The following is an 18,417-nucleotide window of genomic DNA, read 5'->3' on the forward strand; positions in this document are numbered from 1 at the left end:
ATATGATTTTGCATCTAATACAGAATGTAATAAAAAGACTTTAAAGACCTGCTGACGCCTTGCGGAAAACTGAAAAACATTCTATTGAGAAACAATTCTGCCAGGCTGTCTTATCTGCTGTTCCCTTTGCTCATTTTTGATAGCAAGGGGCACTATAAATATACATAGTTATACATAAAAATGAGAAACCTTGGCAACCAAGTAGAAGGTTAGTTGTTTTTCTGGTGCTCATTCACTCCGGGCAGGTGGGTGAGGGGAGATGGCTCCTGGCATTTCATCTTCACAGAGGCCATTTGCTGAGTGTTGGACTGAAAGGGAGTCATGTAGCAGTGGATTATTTTTCCTAGATGTATTTGTCAACCTAAAAATAGTGGCAGTGGTTTCTGGGGCACTCTGACAAGGTCGCTGGTGGAACAGAGATGAAGTAATGCCTTGGAGCTGGAGGACAGGAGCTGCCAGATGGCGGTGGGTGCTGAGCCCCTCTCGGCACCGCGGCTTCCTGGGGAAGGTGTGAGGAACGCAGAGGTGCGAGGCTGTGGGATGCTGAGTTACCTCAAAGCTGTCCCAGGTGGTACTGACCCTCCACAGTATCACACCAGCCTGCTCTGACCTGGCAATGTCCCCTGAAAGGTGCTGGCGGGGCCTATGGGAGTGGGGGCTGCAGGGACCCTTTTCCTGGGCCAACACCCCAAGCCCACAGTGGTTCCTTTAACCCTAACCCTAACCTGAGCTGTAGGGCTGAAGGTTTTGCCCCATGGAATTGGTAGAATTGCTAATGCCCTAAATTAGACTCGACAAAGGGCAGGATCTCTGCTGCAAGGAGCAGCTCGTGTTGTTTCCAAGAGACTGGGGAAAATAACTTGTCCCTTGTCTCCTGGATGCCCTTGCACAGCGATGCTGTGTCCACAGGGCCCTTCTCAGCCTCCAGCACAGTGGGTGAATAATCCCAGGCATCCCAGGGAAGATGAGTTGTCTGCTCCTGACACATCGCTGGGGACCTGCAGGTGGAAACTTTCAGTGCTGCAATTGCTGAACAGAATGCTCCTTGGCTGTGAAGTTTCCTAGTAATTTTACCAGGCAGATTATGCACCTGTCATGTCCTCAGGAGAAAACATTTTTGCCATAGCTATCAAGCACTCAGAAAATGGAGTACTGTTTTGGCAATAAAATACTATACTCCCCTCTGAAACTACATCTTGTTCATGCTGTCATAAATGGGAAACTTAAAACACAAAGTGCAACCTGGTGTTGCAAGATATGCTTTCCTAGTATTACTGATTTTTTTTTTAAAGTTAGAGCCCTTTAACAAAAATTCTTGTGTGCACTGTTAGCTTCCAGGTGAAAGATGAGGAGTGGTGCAGGGATCAGTCTTGCTGTGGCCTGGCTAGTGCAGGTGTGCAAAAAATGCTCCTTTTCAATAGGACAAAGTAAGCATCTGTTTACTAAATGAGGCAATCTAATTTAAAATCAAGGGTTAATTGGGATGCTGATACGAAAGAGATTTTTTGTATATTCAGAAGAGGTGGTTCTGTGAGGTGGTACAAACCACAGATACTGTTTACCTGGAAATGCAGCTCTCTGAGAGGCCATTCAAAACTGATAGGATTCCTTTTAGTAACTTGGAGTTGATAAGGTTTCCAGATGTGTCCAACTGAATATTAAGGAATATTGGTTTTTGATTTGTTGCACTTGTGATATTCCTTGGAACAGTGAAATGACTTTTGGGTATGTTCTATGCAGAGCAATCCAGCCATGCACTGGGGCAGTAGGTTCAGACCTCTGCAAGGTAGCATTCCCTTGTCACTGACTAGTGGTATAATTAGAAAAGCCATTAATCCTTGCTCAGCAGTTCTAGAGACTATTTATAGCAAGGCAGAAAACCAGTACCCTGCGTGATGGTTTAGGGGGGGTGTGGGTATTCCTCCTGGTGCCATGAGTACCATGGGCTCCAAAGCAGAAAGTTAAATTTGCTTCTGAGAGGGAAATCCCCTATTTGGCTGTATGTGGACAGATGCAAACTGCCTGGTCTGACCAAGGTACCTTTGTCCTGCCTGTGTCCCATGGGACCTCCCAGCAGCCAGTGTAGAGCACAGGGCTGGAGCAGATCTCATCTGGGAACAGTAATGGATCGACTCAGTTCTCCTTTTCCTCAGTGTCCCTGGGGACAGGAATTGAAACCAATCAAAGTGGCCCTTCTGATCAATTAGCAGTGACAAACAGTACCTGACAGCCTGTTGTTAACTCGTGCCTTGGGACTGGGCTGGCTGTTTGCTGGTCCATGTCCATCTTGTCCGTGGAGCTGCAGGGCCCTGGTCCATGGGTTTAAATAATGCTGGGCAGCAGCAGCAGCAAACACCCTGAGCTCCTGATACCCAGGTGGGGCAGCAGTGCCTAGTGAGCTGCAGGCCAAGAAAGGGTGTTTATTTACAAGCTTCTCAGATGCAGCTCAGCCTGGGCTAAGGTCCATGTTTTCCCTCTGCAGAAGCCAATCTTCCTGCCAGCTTTCTGCTCGAGAGGTCGGTCTCGGTGCCAGACCTGGGCTGCCCACCCCACGCCTCCCAGCACAGGGGCAGTTTTCGTGCTCACTTAAGAGAGGGTGGGAGGAACTCCAGACACTCTGAAGTGTCAAAAAAAGGGGGTGCAGTGATGGACTGCTGGATGTAAAGAGGGAGGTGACGGTGGGGGGGGTTGCAGGCAGCGACAGGGGTGGGTTTCGGTGGTGGCTGGGGAGCCTGTGACATTGTGCTGGGGTCAGCTGAGGTGGCAGAGCTCGGGAATCCTCCTATTGTCAGGTGAAACACTTCACTGGGCTTTGCCTAGCGAGGCACAAATTGCATGTCTGTGTGCTGGCAGCCAGGCATCAGGGTAACCACAGGGGAAATATGTCTCTGTCTGGGCTCACTGCATCTTCCACCCTTTACTGGAAGATTTCTCAGAAGAAAGAGCAAAATTATTTTAGCCTCTGAGATTAGTGGGCCAGGGCTTCCCCTCCTCTGGGACGGGACTGAAATCCCTTGAGGAGTCCTGGTGGGCAGCTGTACTCCCACCGTGTCGTCCGTGGTTCAGCTTCCAGGATGTGTCAGGAAGGTGGGAGAGGACCTGTTGGAAAGCCGGGGCCCCGCTGCTCTGTAGCCGCGGGAAGTCCCCAGCTCTGGCTTTGGTTGACAAAAGCTGCGCTCAGGCTGCTCACCGCTGTGCCTCTGGTTTGCCTGGATGATAAAAGGTGACCTCGGAAATTGCATTTCCAAACATCTTCCCCTGTCTGTGAGCGATGGCATTGTTCCCAGTGTTTCAGGCTGGGACTGCCTGGGGCTCTTTGTTTAAGCTCCCTGGGTGCTGCAGTTCTTATGCATAGAGCTAAAGATGCTCTGCCAGAGCCTGAGATCCTGGAAGGCGGCTACAGTTCAGCCTTTTGTTATCCCGAGGATTAGAAACTACAGTTGAGGATGAGCTAAGGAAATCAAAGTAACCTCTCTAGGGACATTCCGCAGGCATGTTTAACAGTGCGATGGAGCCAGGGTCAGCCACTGGTTCAGGTTGCTGGCAGAAGGGCCCCCGAACCTCAGCGAGGCAGCACGGAGTGCTTTAGATATGCTCGGTAAACTTTGCTCTGTGGAAACCCCTCTGCTCTCAGGAAGGGAGGAATCTAAAGGGCACCATGCCTCAGAAGAGAATCTGCACTGTTGCCATCTCCAAGGAACGGGGAATGCCTCGGGCTCAGGGCAGGCTGGGTGCCTGCGGGGTGGGCAGTGCAGGGGTGGCTCCAGCAGCACGAATCTGCCAGGGAAAAGCTGGGAGTGGATGTGGAGCAGCAGGACAGAGAGAGCCTCGTGTGGGGTGAGCATCAAGAACCTGGTCAAGGCACAGCCCTTCCTGATGGGAACTGCAGGGGCTCGTCTGGAGATCCAATGTGCTGGTCCTGGAGCACCACCAGCCATGTATTTTCTTCCAGGGAGGTGCTCTTCTGCTGAAGGAGTTGGACATTTAGGGTTGGCATGGCTGTGAATGGGCTCCTACTCTGTGGGTGGCTGTAGGGTTTCTGAACTCTGACACAAGGCTTGGCTGGAGCCTGCGTCTCCTTTCTCCAGACACTTGGAGCAGCTGCTGCTCCCCGAGACTGTGCTGCTTTGGGCTCTGCATTAATCTGTGGTCTCTGCTCTAGTCAGAACCAAGAATTAGGTTTGGGAGAGAAGCTTCCACCTGCATTTGGCCTCCGGCACTCCTGGCACAGCAGCGAGCGCCGGCAGCTTTGTTTCTCCCACGTCTCTTTGGAAATGAGGTCCCAGTTCAGACAGAGTTTGCTGCAAGTATATCTCATAAACAATGTGTGGGTGACTGCCTTTGCCTACTGTTTCCTCTCCTCTTTGCTCCCCCATGGCTGCCAGCTCAGAATATGGAACGTGGATAGCACAGAATTGCCCAGGGGAGGGAAGGGAAATAGCAAGCGCCGAGGGGAACACCAGATGTTGCTGCATTGCACAGTAGAGCATCATCTGTCCTCTGTTCAGAATTCACTCTGAATCTACAGGCTGGCATTGGATTAGTGGCATTACAGAGCAGGTCTTGGATGGTGCTCTTTGTCCCCTGGACAACATGGCATTTGCCATGTGTGGACTGTTTTACTGGAATAAGATAGAAAGCAGATTTTTTTTAAAGTACAGCTACGTCCAGCACTCCTCCTCTGTCAGACAAGGTGACCTCCACCCTGCTAGTCCTGGTTATGATGTGCTTGGGTGGATTTTGCCATGTCCTTTGCCATGCTCTGGTGTGCAGGCACTGAGCTGTGATTGCAGAGAGGAGCTGAGCCCACCTGGGCCTTGGGAAGTACACAAGTACTGATTTTACTCTCCTTATTTTCCTTCCATGCAGTGCCTTTGCCATGCCCCTTGACCTGTGCAGTGCATGGTAATGAAGAAAATGGTTCTGAAGACTGCAAGTTTCTTCCTCCCTTGGGGAGTGGGGGGCAAGTTGAGCTTTTGCACCAAGGGCAGATCAGTAATCCTGCAGGGTCCAGTTCTCATTCATCCTCTGCCTGTATCATACCACAAGTTGCACTTCCACTCTTGCCATAACGTGTGGTATGAGCATGAAGCAGAACCAAAGCAATGGCACAGCAAAGCAACATGGAGCTGTGCCTACAGCTGTAACAAAATTCTTGCTTATTTTGGGGGATTTTTATAATTATTCACTGAGCTCTTCAGTGCCTCGGGAGCTGAATGTCATGGCAAAGCAGTGGATTAGTTGCAGACAATCAGACCCAGGTTTCACTGGGAAAAATCTGGTTTCCATGAAGGTGAAAGCCCAGAGTGGAGCATCCCAGTGCCCAGCCCACACGGAGCATCCTGCCTCCCCACTGTATCCCAGCTCTTTATCCCCCCTCACCCTCCTGCTCCAGGACTGCCCCTCATCCCTGGCTGTGTGAGAGAGATCAGCCAGGGGGTTGGAAGAGCAAGAGGCTCATCCTCTCTGGTGAGAGGAAGGGGTAGGATGTGGGGTTTATTCACACACCTCCAGGCTGTGCCTCTCCCTTCTCTGGGATTTTTGCATTTGTGTTGTCCATCTCTGTAGGCTGCTCAGCACTGCAAAGGTTGCTGCAGGACTTCAGGTGACTGCACCAGTCTGGAAGCACGAAATGCCAAGTGTGCTTTAAGTGTTCTTTAGCCTGGACCATCACCACCATGTTTGAGATACCAAAGCAAGTGAGAATATTGAAGAGTCGAGTCACAAGTTCTTATATTTTGGGTGCACTGATACGGTGGTGGATCCACCTGAAAGAGGCAAATGAAGGGTACAAGCTTCATGTATCAGGATGCCAGGGCAGGTGTCTGGATCTCCTACTTCAAAGAGGCACTGATGGGGCAGCACAGGCTGTCCAGAGCCTCTCCTGGGAGGAACCAGCCCCAGTTTGGGCTCTGTTTTGTTCTGTGGCTGCTCTAATCTCCCCTTCATTGGAGATTAAGATGTTAAAGAGCTTTTGAAAATGATCAAACCCTTCAGCTTCACCACTGTGATTAATCAATCACAGCTGCTGCTTTGCAGCTCCATGTTTTGGTGTGATTCAGGTTGTTCCAGTTATCCCAGCTCAGGGCCAGGGAACACATTCCTGAGCCCTGGCAGGGTGCGGGGATGGAGCAAAAGCTGAATTTTCCAGTGCTGCACTTTGTTCAAAGCCAAGGCTGCCCAAGTCTAGTGGGAAGAGCCGTGGGGCAGCCTGTTTGTTTAGCATGAAGGAGGGCAGGAATTAATTACTCATTCTTGCCATTATTTTCTGCAAAAGAGAGTTCTGCTCAGAGGCATTTTTGTCCAGGGAGCCTTGTGTGGGCCCTCCAAAGCTGTGCTGAACTGGCACATTGAACCAGCACTGCAGGGACACTGCCAGGCCCCCAGGACACCTCATGTCCCTTTCTGGGGACATGTTCCCCATGCCTGGGGAACAGGCAGCATCCCAAAGTGCTTACTGGGCCAAGGAGTCCCAGATGGACATAAATAAAGGCAGGTAGTGTTCTCTGTCAGGGGGGGTGAGGGTGCTAGATGGTGAGAGGTGAAAAAATTTCAAGGATTTATTAATTTTTAAGTTATTTCCAGCAATTCTTGTGCTGATGCTGCCATTACCAGGGATCATGGGATGCTCCTAGGAATTATATAATCCTAAAAAAAAACCCAAAAAACATAAGGAAGATATTTAAGAAATATCTCTTTCCTGAATGGCAGCTGCATCATTGTCTGATATTCCCTTCTTAGCACTGAAGTATCTGAGGCTCCAGGTAGCAGCTCGAAGGAGGCAGTTTTTGTCAATTTTTGAGGCTTAAATGCTCCTTAGCAGTTTTGGTTTTGTTTTTTTTTACAGCTAGAGAAACAAGTATGATCATGAAGCATCACAGCTCAGATAGTTTGTAAAACTGCTGTCAAGCACATTAAGCTGGAAATGGAAAAATTGCTGTTAGAATCTTTTCTTTGTTACATTTGGGTGATGGAGGATGATGTAAAGTCCATCTCAGCTCCAGGGTGAAGGTCTAGATAACCAGTAGCACCAGTGCAGCAGTGTGGCTCGGAGTGTCTGCAAAGCCTGGTTACTAGAAGCAAATCAATCACTGTAGACAGTACTGGATTCCAGAGAGAGGAGAGTGGTTTGTTTGCAGCCTGGCTGTGCATTACAGACTCCTGGGCATGTGTGTGTGGGGCTGTATTGGGGATTTTATTCTCATCCTGTATGGTTTGCAGGGGTCTGCATCACCCCCATTTCTCCTTACTCTGTTTGTTGTCTTGCCCTCCAGTGCTCTGCCCCTGGGCACTGGTTCAGTGGCTTCTGCATCCCTTCAGTCCCACCTAAGAGATGCTATGGCTGCCCTGAAGATGAACCCATCCCTGAAGATGAACCCATCCCATTCCTTCTGGTATCTGCTCTCCCCTAGCCACTTTTTTCAGGAAGCTGTTCCCAGCCTTTATCCCCGCACGGGCTCTTGTCTTCCTCCAGCCCTGGGTGCTGCTCAGGGGGTGTACGCAGCCCAGGGGGTGCTCCCTCATAAACCCAGGGTATGAAAATAAGTGCATCACGTGTAAAAGTATTAATCTAAAAGTAAATAAGTTCCCCCTGCAGCCTGTGATATCCTCCACAACCTCTCTGCCCTTTCCACATCTGATCCTTCCCGAGGTCTCCGGATCGGGCCGTGCCGGTCCTGGGGGGGCTCTCGCCGGTGGCAGGGGCTGGATGCGGAGGGAGCGGCGGGGGCCGCGCAGCCCTTGCAGAGCCCGGCAGAGCCAATCGCTGCTGCCAGGGGTGGAGCTGGAGACAGCGGAGCATCCCCGGCGCCTGCCCGGCACAGTTGGCCGGGGCTGCTGGAGAAAAGGAGGGGAGGGGAGAGCCGAGCCGTGCTCTGGGCAGGGGGGAGCCGTGCTGGCAGCTCCGGTGGGCGCCTTCCCCGGAGCATCGCTGGAGCAGCTCGGCCGGTCCCGGCGCGCCCGCCCGGCCGGTGACACCAAGGTACCGACCGGCTGGCGGCTGGGATCTGTTGATTGGAGTTGGAGGAAAGTTTTGGGGGAAATGGGCGCCGTTCGGGAGCAGGGGTGGTGGGAGGGGATCCGTTGCGCTCGCCAGGATCGGCTGCCAGGGGCGGCGAGGCTCGGGGAGGGGGGGGAATTTGGTGCCACCAGTGCCGATGCGGAGGGGACAGCCCATGCTCGGGTGTCCGGACCCGCTGTGCCACCCCCGGACCCGCGACGGGGTTTAGGGTTGACCAGCGGTCCTCTGTGCCAGTGGTCCAGCCCCCTGCCAGGCGCTGGGACGTTTTCCCCATGGAGATTTTCCTGATAGCTGCATCCACCTGTGAGCGGCTGGCAGAGCCGGGCAGGGCCTGGTTTCCCCCGCCCCTGCCCACCCCCTTCCCCCGAGGGGCAACCCCTGTGCCCGGCGGTCTGGGGACACTCGGGGTGCTTGTACTGACTGGACTTTGCGCAGGCGTCCCCACAGTCCAGGGTGGGAGAGGGAGCTCCCAGGGCTGCGGGATGCGGGCACGGATGTCTGCAGATGCAGGAAAACAAGCTCTGTTGTCTCGGTTCGGGAAGTTTGGAGAACTTCCCAAGTCAGCACTGCTTAGAGAGCAGAAGCACGTTCCCCGGGAGGCAGCTGAGCCCAGGGGGCTGGGGCTGCTGTCCTGGGGACAGCCCTGGCCCGGATCTCTGCAGCATCCGCGGGGAAAGAGGCTGCCGACTGCGCGCTGCTCCTTCCCGCCTCGGGAATGTCGGGATGAGCATCTCGGAGGGGCTGCCCGAACCCACGTGTTGCGCCGGGGTCACCCATAGGGCTGAGAGCCTCAGCCAAAGCTGTCCCGTTTGCCACACCAGCGGGATGACTGCTGGGCTGGGCTGCGGGAAAGATCTCCGGTAACTGACCCTTCCCGTACCCACTGCTTAGTGGTACCAGACCTGGGCCCCTCGGTTCCTGGTGTTAAATGTTCTCTGGGCATCCACATGCTCTGTTTGCCCTCCTACGATGTGGGACTCACCTTAGCATGCAGCACTGGGTGAGGAGCAAGCTTTGCAAAGCCCTGAGAAGACAGTCTAAAATCAGCAGTTTGGATTTTCAGCGTGAGGTTGTGCTGCTGGCTCTCAGGAGCACATCCAATCCATCTGCAGAACACAGCCACCCGTCTCTGGAATGAGAGGTGAGCCTGGGGGAGCAGGGAGCTGCTGCTGGAGGGGGGGGGGGTGCTGGGCAGAGAGATTTCAGCTTTGGGGCTGTAGTCTTTCCACAAGAAAGGGACAGTGACCTGGAACATTTCCTGACACTTCTTGCACTGTGCTGTGGGGTGGGGAATGGTGGGGACTTGGTAAACAATATTGTGAGAGGTATTTTGATAAAGGTTGCTAGACAGTGACTCATCTACTGTAGGAAGGGACAGGAGGGAGGGCCAGCACAGGAGCTTTCTAGAGACAAAATGGGTCTTTCCTCTTGATTTTATCAGAAACCTGAAAGAAGGAATCCTTTCTTGCTCCCAGGGCATTGTAGACCTATTGATTATAAACCCCCTAATCCTAGTGACCTGCACCTGCTCTGTCCCTCCCTGCATCCGTTTCCCTGGGAGGATCCTGCCTTCTGGCCACATCCCGGGGTGGGAACTGTTCCAAAATTCAAACTGATGTCCAGCCTTCCCCCTCCCTGATTGATTTTATCTGATCATTCATAGTAACTTGTGAGTCACTCCAAATAAACAATCGTTGTCTGTACACAGCAGTTCACAGGGTATTTCTTTGTGTACCCAGCTGACCTGGGTGTACACGTTTCAGAAGACACCTCTGTTTGGCTCTGAGATGCCTTGTCTTAATTTGCCTCCTGCATCCAGCCTTCTCTGCCCTCTCCTGTTTTGCTGATACTTCTCTGGATCTGGTTTACTTGCTGCTTCCAGTTTGCAAAGGAATTGGTGCAGCCATTTGTCCCTTGCTGATTGAGCACTTTGCTCCCTGTGAGCAGCCCAGCTTTCTCTTTCTGGGGCTTTAGGGCTTGGGGCATGGCTCTGTACCACCTAACTCCCCCTCTTTGTGCCTGGAGGTTTACCTGGTAACACTGCTGGGGCTCCAGAAGCCCCTCAGAATCCATTGCAAGGACTGAGAAGGACTCCTGGGGCTGATCCTGGCACCAGTGGCCCTGGTGCTGTCAGATCTGGGTGTCAGGCTTTATCTGGGTTAAGCTCCCAAGGAAAGAGGTGTGACTTGGGATCCAGAACTGGTTGGAGAGATCAGAACTGGGCCAATTTCTAGGCCAAAGAGGGCCTTCTGGTGTTCCCACGTGTAGGTTTGCTTACGGAAATGGATGAAGGTCAAGGCTCCCCCCTCACCCTGTGGCACAGGTGCCTTCCTCCCTTGGTGCTCTGACCTTGTGGATGAGTCTGGAGGGTCGCTGGATGGATGGGGTGCTGCACCTTCACCCCTTTGTTTCAGCTCTCCTGTAATTTCTCGGGTGCTTTGCTGGCACAACACTTGCTGGCCCCTGCCCACCGTGTTCCTTTCCAGACTGGCTGGAGTGGCCAGTGGAGAGGCCAGTGGGCAGCAGGTCCTGGGGCACGTCTGTCACTCTGGGCTGTCAAAAGGTCCTTGTGCCCTGTCCAGATGCAGCCCCGACCGATCCCAGGGAATCCTGCAGTGCACAGGAGCAGTCTGGTTAAGTGAGAGCTTATCCATGGGCACGTGCGTGTGCAAGTTTAAGAAGTCAGGGAATTAAGTTTGTATAATTCTGAGCGGTGGCTTTTGTGGGAGTTGTGTATAGGAAAACAAAGGGTTTTCTAGGGTCACTCCTGCTCTGCTGTCTGCTGATGGTGGCTCAGCCTGGCTGTTGCACAAGAGCATTTGGGTCCTTGTGTTCCTGGTCACCTTGCAACAGACACAGGCAGTGATTTCTGAGCTCCCTGCCTTTGCACCTCCTTCTGCTGACAGTTGCATTTCTCCTCAGCTTGGAGGTGTGAATGCTTCTACCTGCCACCACCTTCTGCTCCTGCAGAGCAGGAGATGGCATTTTGCAGGGAACCAGGGGGGAGCCATGCCATCCACTTCTTCATTTATTAATTAGAAAGAAATAAAGTTGCAGAGAGATCAGATTTTGAGAAAGACCCAGAGTTCCAAAATGCTCCCAGAGGATAGATCTCTAATTGCTCTTTAATTGCATTAGAGTTTAATTTGTTGTTGTTTTTACTGTAATGTTCCCATTTTTCTCAACGCTTTGCTTTGTTCCATTAACTAGAAATGGCTAGAGATGAATATTCTTAATATTAAAACTTGCCTGTTGTTCCATGCTTGACAGCTTTAATGTGCTGGCAGGGGATGCTGGTGGCTTTGCCCGTGCTGGCTGCCAGACCCCTGGTGCAGGGGGGATTCACAGGGTGTGGGGTTTGAGCAGGGAGGTTGTGTGAGACTTTGCAGATCTGGTGAGCCCAAGTCATGGGCCTGGCTGCAGGTGGCTGTGCAGGGGGTCACTGTCCCTGCAGCACAGGGGGGCCGGGGTGGATGCAGGGTGCAGAGGAGGGGGGGAGGGAGGGAGAAGATGCTCCTGCGGGCTGCCAGTGGTTTGCCCTGGAGCTGGGCATTGCTTTCAGAGGGGGGTGGTTGCTGTCCTTCCAGGACCCGACAAAAAGCTGAGCTGAGCTCGCCCCAGAGCAGCTCACGGGCAGCAGCACTTCAAAGGGCTCGTTTAATCCATTTCTCCAGAGCGTGGAGGGGGAGCAGGTCTGGAAATGCAGCTGGGGAGCTTCAAAAGGGGCTTTCAGGAGCTTCATTTGGAAAGCCGTGGGGGAGAAGAATATTTCTTCTCTTCATTCCAAAGCAGAAATACATTAATTTTGTCTTGTTAAAGGGCAAATGGGGTAGAAGATGTAGTTAAGCTTGAACCTGCTTCTTGCCAGTACGTGTTTGTTGGCGAAACAAATCCGCAAGGCAGGAGAGTATAAATAAAGCTTTTCAGCAAATCAGCCTCTGTGCTGGAGGCCCTGGAGGTGTCACCTGTCTCCCTCTTTGATCTACTTATATATCGTGTACATATTACGTGTGTGGGTATGACACAGGGTCCCTGAGCGAGGCCCTGGCTGTCCATGAGCTGCGTGTGATGGAGCTGCACACATGGCTCTCAGAAAGCATCTCTGAGTGCTCGGAGGTGCAGGGAACAGCACAGTGAGCTTAAAACGGCTCCTAAATCTGATCCAGCTGCTTAAAAACAGTGGGTGGACTTGGTGGCAAAGCGAGACATTGGTATTTAAAGCTGTCTTGAAAGGTAGAGCCACAGACATGACACCCAGCAGCCAGCTGTGAACAAGACACACACAGGCTTCAAAATTTTATAAAGCAAATGGAAAAACTCTGAGCTCTGGGTCTGAAGCACCTGGACTGCCTTGTCAGAGACCCCAGGAACATTATGGAATTGAACACCCACTGCTTTTGAAGCTGTAAATTAATCACTTAAAACTCCTGGTGTAGGAGAGGCTGTGCAAGCTCCCCTATTATTTGAAATACAATAAGTACATGTGAGCTGAGCAGACGTGTGGCCTCTGTGCCCAGCAGAGGAGTGGGGCTGGCCTGGTGGGTTCAGTCTGGATCAAGGTGCTGCTTGGAAATTATCCAATGTCTCTGGCTGTGCTCTGGGGGTTTCACCTGCTCTGGACTCTCTCACCTCCTCCTCTTTGGGCTTTAGAGAGTCCTGGCTTCAGGGATGGCTTGTGGTGCAGAGACACTGAGTTTAGCTTTACTTCAGATGAAAACTAATTATTCAGTTTTGTGTTTTCCGCTCTACAACGTTACTGGTGAATGTGTCAGGATGATAACTGTGGGTCCAACTGCTCATAAATATTGGGTGATTATACAAGTTTATGACAGTTACTTCCTGCCACCAGAGATGCTTCATGATACTGCTAATTGTAGCAATAATTAATCTGTCTAACTTTCGAGCTCAGGACTGTAGTTCACAGGAGTCTGGTGGGGTGGGAGCCATGCAGGGTGTGGGTACCTGTGATTTTCTGTCTTTGTCAGATGTTTTCACTGCCATTTCCTCGAGCTGTGCTGATGTGAAGGCAGAAGGATGTGAGGAGCTGCATTGCAGAACACGGCTCTGAAACTGGGCAAGAAATGTCATTGCAAGGCAGGAAGGAGCTGAGTTCTTGGTGTCATCTATAGTTATGTTCACTAATTTGTATTTATGAAACTCTTCAGCAGTCTCAGAGTCTCTTTATGCAGTGCAGGATGTGTCAGGCCTTACCAAGCTCAGTTGGTGTTTGTGCTGAGGAGGCCATGGGGATGTTTGTATCATCTCAGCAGTCAGCCCCACTGCACTCAGACTTCTTAAGAATAAGTCATGCTAAAAGGAGAGCTTCTTTCTCATCTGGCTCTGGTTGTGCCAGGTGATGCTTTACTAATAAATACTGTAGCAATAGGAGTTCCTAGGCTATGCAGGGAGAGGGAGACCTTTCCAAATCCTGGAGCCAGAGGATCCTTGATTTCTGAAAGGAGCAGCCACTGCCCAGCCTGGGGCGTAACTGACTCGAACCACCCTGCATCAGCAGTTTAATTTCTCACTGATGAAAATAGAATGGTTTGCAGTTCAGGAGACCCTTTCACACACAGTGCTGGAGCATTACAATGGCCACTGATGGACCATTTCTCATTGCTCATCTGTTGTTAAGGGAGAGAATAGTGTTGTGGCTTTCTTCCCCAGCAGAAAATGAAGCATGAATTATCTGAGTAGCTTGCTGAAATGCTCCCAAAGACAAGGCAAGTCTGACATAAAACTTAAAAAGTCCAGTGTGAGAGATGAGCATGAGAGATGCTCCTTTTTCCTTGAGGAACATAAAAGCACACAAAAAGGTTGTGGTTTTTGGTTTTTTAAATCATGGATGGACAAAGGAAAAGAGAGGGTGTTAGGAGGGATGTAAATATTTTATGTTTTACTTAAGATAAAGCTCCTTGTTGTTTGCTGTTGTGTACAAAGCTAATTTACAAATAACACAAATGATGTGGTGAAATTTATTGAAATCTGCTAATACCTTTTAGAGGATGTGGAATTTGGATGTGCAGTTAATTAGGCCAGGGGCTTAGCTGCACCGTGCTAACCAGGGGGCTTAGACACAAACTGTTTGCATTCTTGGTGTGTTTCTAAATCATTTAATTGATTACAAAAAGCTCTGGTATAGCAGGGGAGCTGTAGCTGAAAGGAACAGAGTCCATCCATCATGATATGGCGGGGGGACTCCTGGCCAAAGCTGCTTGGCTACCTGGAGGAAACATGGGCTCCTATAAACCCCCACATGGTGAGGCAGCTCTAGCAAATGTTGGATGTGGCACTGGTGGGAAGGGAGAGGAGCTGAGCCCACCCATGGGAGCTGGGATGGCAGTGAGGATAACCAGGAACATCCCTGCTCCTGCTGCCCTTAACTTCATTAACCTTTGTGGCAGGGGTTGTTTAGTGCTGTGATGTTAAACTGATTGGGGGTTAGTGCTGTTGGGGCTGGTTCTGGAATGAGATGTTAGAGTGTGTGCAGGCTTTTGTCAGGAATCTGCTATTAAAATAATTCCCATCTGTGTTGGACAAATTCCTTCTCTGAAGTCGCCTTCTAAGCTGGTTGCCACCTTACATGCCTTTGCCTCTTGGGTTTCTGAGCTGAGGCTGATGGGGAATGACAAGCCCTGATTATGCAAAGTACCAGGGGGTAGGAGCTGCAGGCACGGGATTCGGCTTGACTCTCCTCCTACGGTTTTGTATGTTATTAGGGAGCCACAGGAAAAAGTAGGTCCTGCTTATCCAAAAATAAATGTGGCGTCCTGATTGTAACTGCAGAGAGAGGCTGAGTGGGGGCTGCTCCCCAGCATCTGCCCATCCCCAGCTCCTGCTGTGGCACAGCCTGGGCACCAGCAGGGCTGGCACCAGGGCAGGGCAGCAGCACCCCCGGATTTTGGGGTGCCCACAGCACAGATGGGCTCTGGGCAGGCTCCAAGACTATTTATGCCTCTTTTTTTTGTTTCCATAGCAACCACGAGCATCACATGGTAACCCTGGCTCAGCAGCACAGGCCTGCGAGAAGCTGTGCTCACCCCAAGATCCCCACAGCCCGATGCCAGTGGGGTCCCGTTGGGGGGGGTGGGGGGTCCTGGGCAGGCCAGGGCAGTGTTGTGGTTGTGGCCGGGACACAGTGAGGGCTCCCAAAAATGCTGCACTGGAGTGATTGCCCGAGCCCCGTCCTTGAAGGGCACAGGATGCAGAACTGATGCCCTGAGGCAAGAGATGTGATTGCTCCTTGTTCCTTTCCCACAAACTTTATGAAAGCAATCACAACGTATCAATCTCCTCTTAAAAATATATTGTTAATCAAGTCACCACATTTGCAGTTAAATCCTGCCGTACCATGTTGTGTGAATAATTAGAACAATTAATGTGTGTAACCGGATGCAGGTATCTGTAAGGAGGGGATGATGCCACTCTCAAAATTGAGGTTTCAACTTGGCAGCTTCCTTCCTTCCCCTCCTGAGGCAATTCATTACATCAGGTGTTTGCTCTCTGCCACACCAACAGGTCTTCCCTTTGCTCTCTAAATCCAACCCCTGAGGTTTCCCCTGCTCACTGCAGACAGCAGGAGGTCACACAGGCTCCCGATGGATTTTTCTGCATTGTGGCTCTTTGCTCCCAGCCCGTGGTGCTGGTTGGGGATGCAGAGCATCCCGAGCTGTGGCTCTGGGGCTGCCTGGAAGGCAGAGGCATCGTCCACACCCTGTGGCCTCCCTCTGGCACTGCTTTTCCTCATGAAAAAAGCAGGTTTTGCTCGCTTTGTTCTGCTGTTCATGAACAAACAGCATCTCACTGGTGCCTGTGAGGAGGTGGGAACATCTGGCAGGTCCCTCAGATCTTAAGTTTCATGGGGATTTCAGTAAGAGATCCCCAATGAGATCCTGATGCTGTGGTCCCAGGCAAAGCCTTGTGCCTCCAGACCCCCTTTCCTTGCCTGCTCCCCTGGTCTGACAAAACATTGCTCTGGAGCCAGGCAGTGCTGGGCAGGGAGCACAGACACAGGTGATGCCCTCTCATGGCACGGGAGCTATGGTCTTTTCAAAACCCCCATCTCCATCTGCTGAGAGCTGAGAGCACACCACTGCTGTCTGCGTGTCTCTGTCTTTGTCCTGGCAAACATCAAAAAACGGGTCCCAGCAAAGGAGCAATTTTTCTGGGGAAGTTGTGCAAAGTTGGGCATTTGGGTTAGGGTTAGGGTTAGGGTTGAGACCCGTCTGCTCTGAGGCTCCGTCTCCTCCGTGTTGCTCTCTGCAACCTTTCCTCTATGTTTTGACACATGCAGCAGACACGTGCAGGATTTCTCCTGTTCCCCAGCTCATGCCACACACAATCTTGTTCTGATTTTCAAGGCTCCAATAAAGCGTGTCAAAAAGCATCAAAGGCTGAATGCAGAAGTGAAGAAAATCGACTCTGGAGAGGATTTCAGGAATGGAGCAGAGAGATGGCAGATAAACCCCAAACCAAACAAGAATTGCAGGGAAGACCAAGGGTGGGAAAGATGGCAGATGTGCAGCACAGCTGGAGAGACACAGAACATCTTTGGTTTGGCAGGAGAACAGGAAAAACTGAAAATAGCATGGATGTCCTCTGAGGACATGGGGCATAGTGAGTTCCTCGTGAGCATGGATCCCACCAGCATCTCCTGTGGGATGTGGGATTATCTGGATTTTGCTGCTGCTGCCCCATCCCTGCCCCTCTCTCAGCAGCCAGGGATGCTCTCTGCCCTAGGAGGCTGATGTGGTCAGAGGATGTTTTTCTGGAGGTGGCAGGAGCAGAAGGAGAGTTGAGAACTGAACCTGTGGAACATGCTCAGCCATCCTCACGCTGATGGTGCTGCCAAGGAAGGCACTTCAAAAAAGCAGTGTTCTGTGTGCCTTCAGGTGCCTTGTTGACAGTGTGGTGACAGAGTTGCTGAAAGCACATTAATTATTAGTAAAGTGGTTTTTTCTCTTTATTGCAAGACAAATTCAACAACAGAAGAAAACAGGAAGTGTTACACGAGATGTTAATCCATGGGAGAGTGACAGCAGCAAAAGCCACAAATAATTCATAACATGAAAATCAGGGTGCTTAATTTTTTGCTTGTTGTTCGTGTTTGGCATTCATGCACATGCTCAGTTGTCCCTTCAGTGCTCCAGTATGGAGGTTTTGGAAGCTGTAAATTCTGGGAAGGGTGATTAAGGCCTTTGAGAGTAAATTGGATAAGGGGCCATATTTTTTTTTTTTTCTTTTCTCTTGACTGGAAGAAACCAAGTAGCTGAGTTCAGTGGTTTATTACACAGCACTCCTTGCTCTTGATTGTAAAGCAGAAAAAATGACCCTGTGCAGAAATTGCTGTTGCATCACCACAAGCAGGTGACCGAATGAGCACCTGGCTGGGAAGGCTGATGCCAAGGCATGAAAATCCTGGTGTGGGACAGCCCTGGTGCAGGGTGAATCATGTCCAGCACGTGCAAACCTCAAGGTCTCTGATATCCCCTGGGCAGGTGGTGGTGGTAGCTTGGGTGATGCTCCCTTGAACCTGGTAGCAGTATTTGGGGGGAAATCGGTCAGGGAGAAGCAATGGCTTTAATTTTTTTTTTTTAATTTTTTTTTTTTAATTAAATCAGAAATGTAGCTGGAAGCAAACAGGGGTGGCAGGGGAAGTGGGGAAAGCCTGTAACTTTCATCCCTTTTCCTGGGGCACGTTGTAAAGTTTTGACAACAGTTACCGAGGGACTTAGGTCTGATCTCAGGTCCCTCATTTGCTGTGTCTGTTTAACACGTCCCCTCCTGAACTGGGGCTCTTGGTGCTTTGGGATCTGCTGGTGCTCGAGGAGCATTTGGAAAAGCTGCAAACAATCTGCTGACACCAGTCTGGGGAGCCAGGGATGGAGCTGCGTGCTCCAACAGCCATCCCCGGAGTGACATGGAGTCATCTGCTGCTTCTTGGGGTTTTTTGTGGTTTTCTGCTTATTGTTGTTGAGATGCAGAAATAACAGACAGTGAAAAATTCCAGAGGTAGTCTGTGAAGGGATATAAAAGGCAAAACTTGAAATTAGAAAAAAACCCCTGTCTGGTTCATGTTTGTTGTGCTCTCTGGAATCTCTACAACCCGTTGTGAATTTCCCGTTATTAAAATAACTTCTTTTTCTATTCCCTCAGCTCATTGCTCAAAAAAAAACCCAAAACAAACGGGGAGATGAACTTGATAACAGGGGGTATACAGTGATGAAAATAGAAGCAGCTTGCCAAGGGACAGTTGCTGGAAAGGAGATTCCAGCAGTGTTTCTCAGAAAGATGATGGGAAATCTCTGCTGGCAGTGACTGCAGACAGCAAGGGGCTGCTGCAGCTCAGCCTGTCCCATTGGGCTCTGGTCCCGAGAGAGGTTCTTCAAGCAGCCCTG

The 18,417-nt window shown here is 51.0% G+C and overlaps 1 protein-coding gene and 1 long non-coding RNA gene across 3 annotated transcripts in view; both read left to right on the forward strand.

The window, feature by feature from the left end:
* Positions 1-314: 314 nt before the first annotated feature.
* On the forward strand, positions 315-1,192 carry LOC139788841 (uncharacterized). Its single transcript, XR_011722963.1, has 2 exons — positions 315-525; positions 910-1,192. It is a non-coding gene; the product is annotated as an uncharacterized lncRNA (long non-coding RNA).
* A 6,633-nt stretch (positions 1,193-7,825) lies between these two features.
* The window catches only part of ZMAT4 (zinc finger matrin-type 4), an 84,890-nt gene continuing 74,298 nt past the window's right edge, over positions 7,826-18,417 (forward strand). The window contains exon 1 of one of the 2 annotated variants that reach the window (XM_071729146.1): positions 7,826-7,981. The gene's annotated coding sequence lies outside the window, so the exon portion shown is untranslated. The remainder of the gene's footprint in view (positions 7,982-18,417) is intronic. The other variant, XM_071729150.1, reaches the window with a different exon arrangement.

This window comes from Heliangelus exortis, chromosome 30 (genome assembly GCF_036169615.1).
Source record: "Heliangelus exortis chromosome 30, bHelExo1.hap1, whole genome shotgun sequence".
Classification (NCBI taxonomy): Eukaryota; Metazoa; Chordata; class Aves; order Apodiformes; family Trochilidae; genus Heliangelus; species Heliangelus exortis.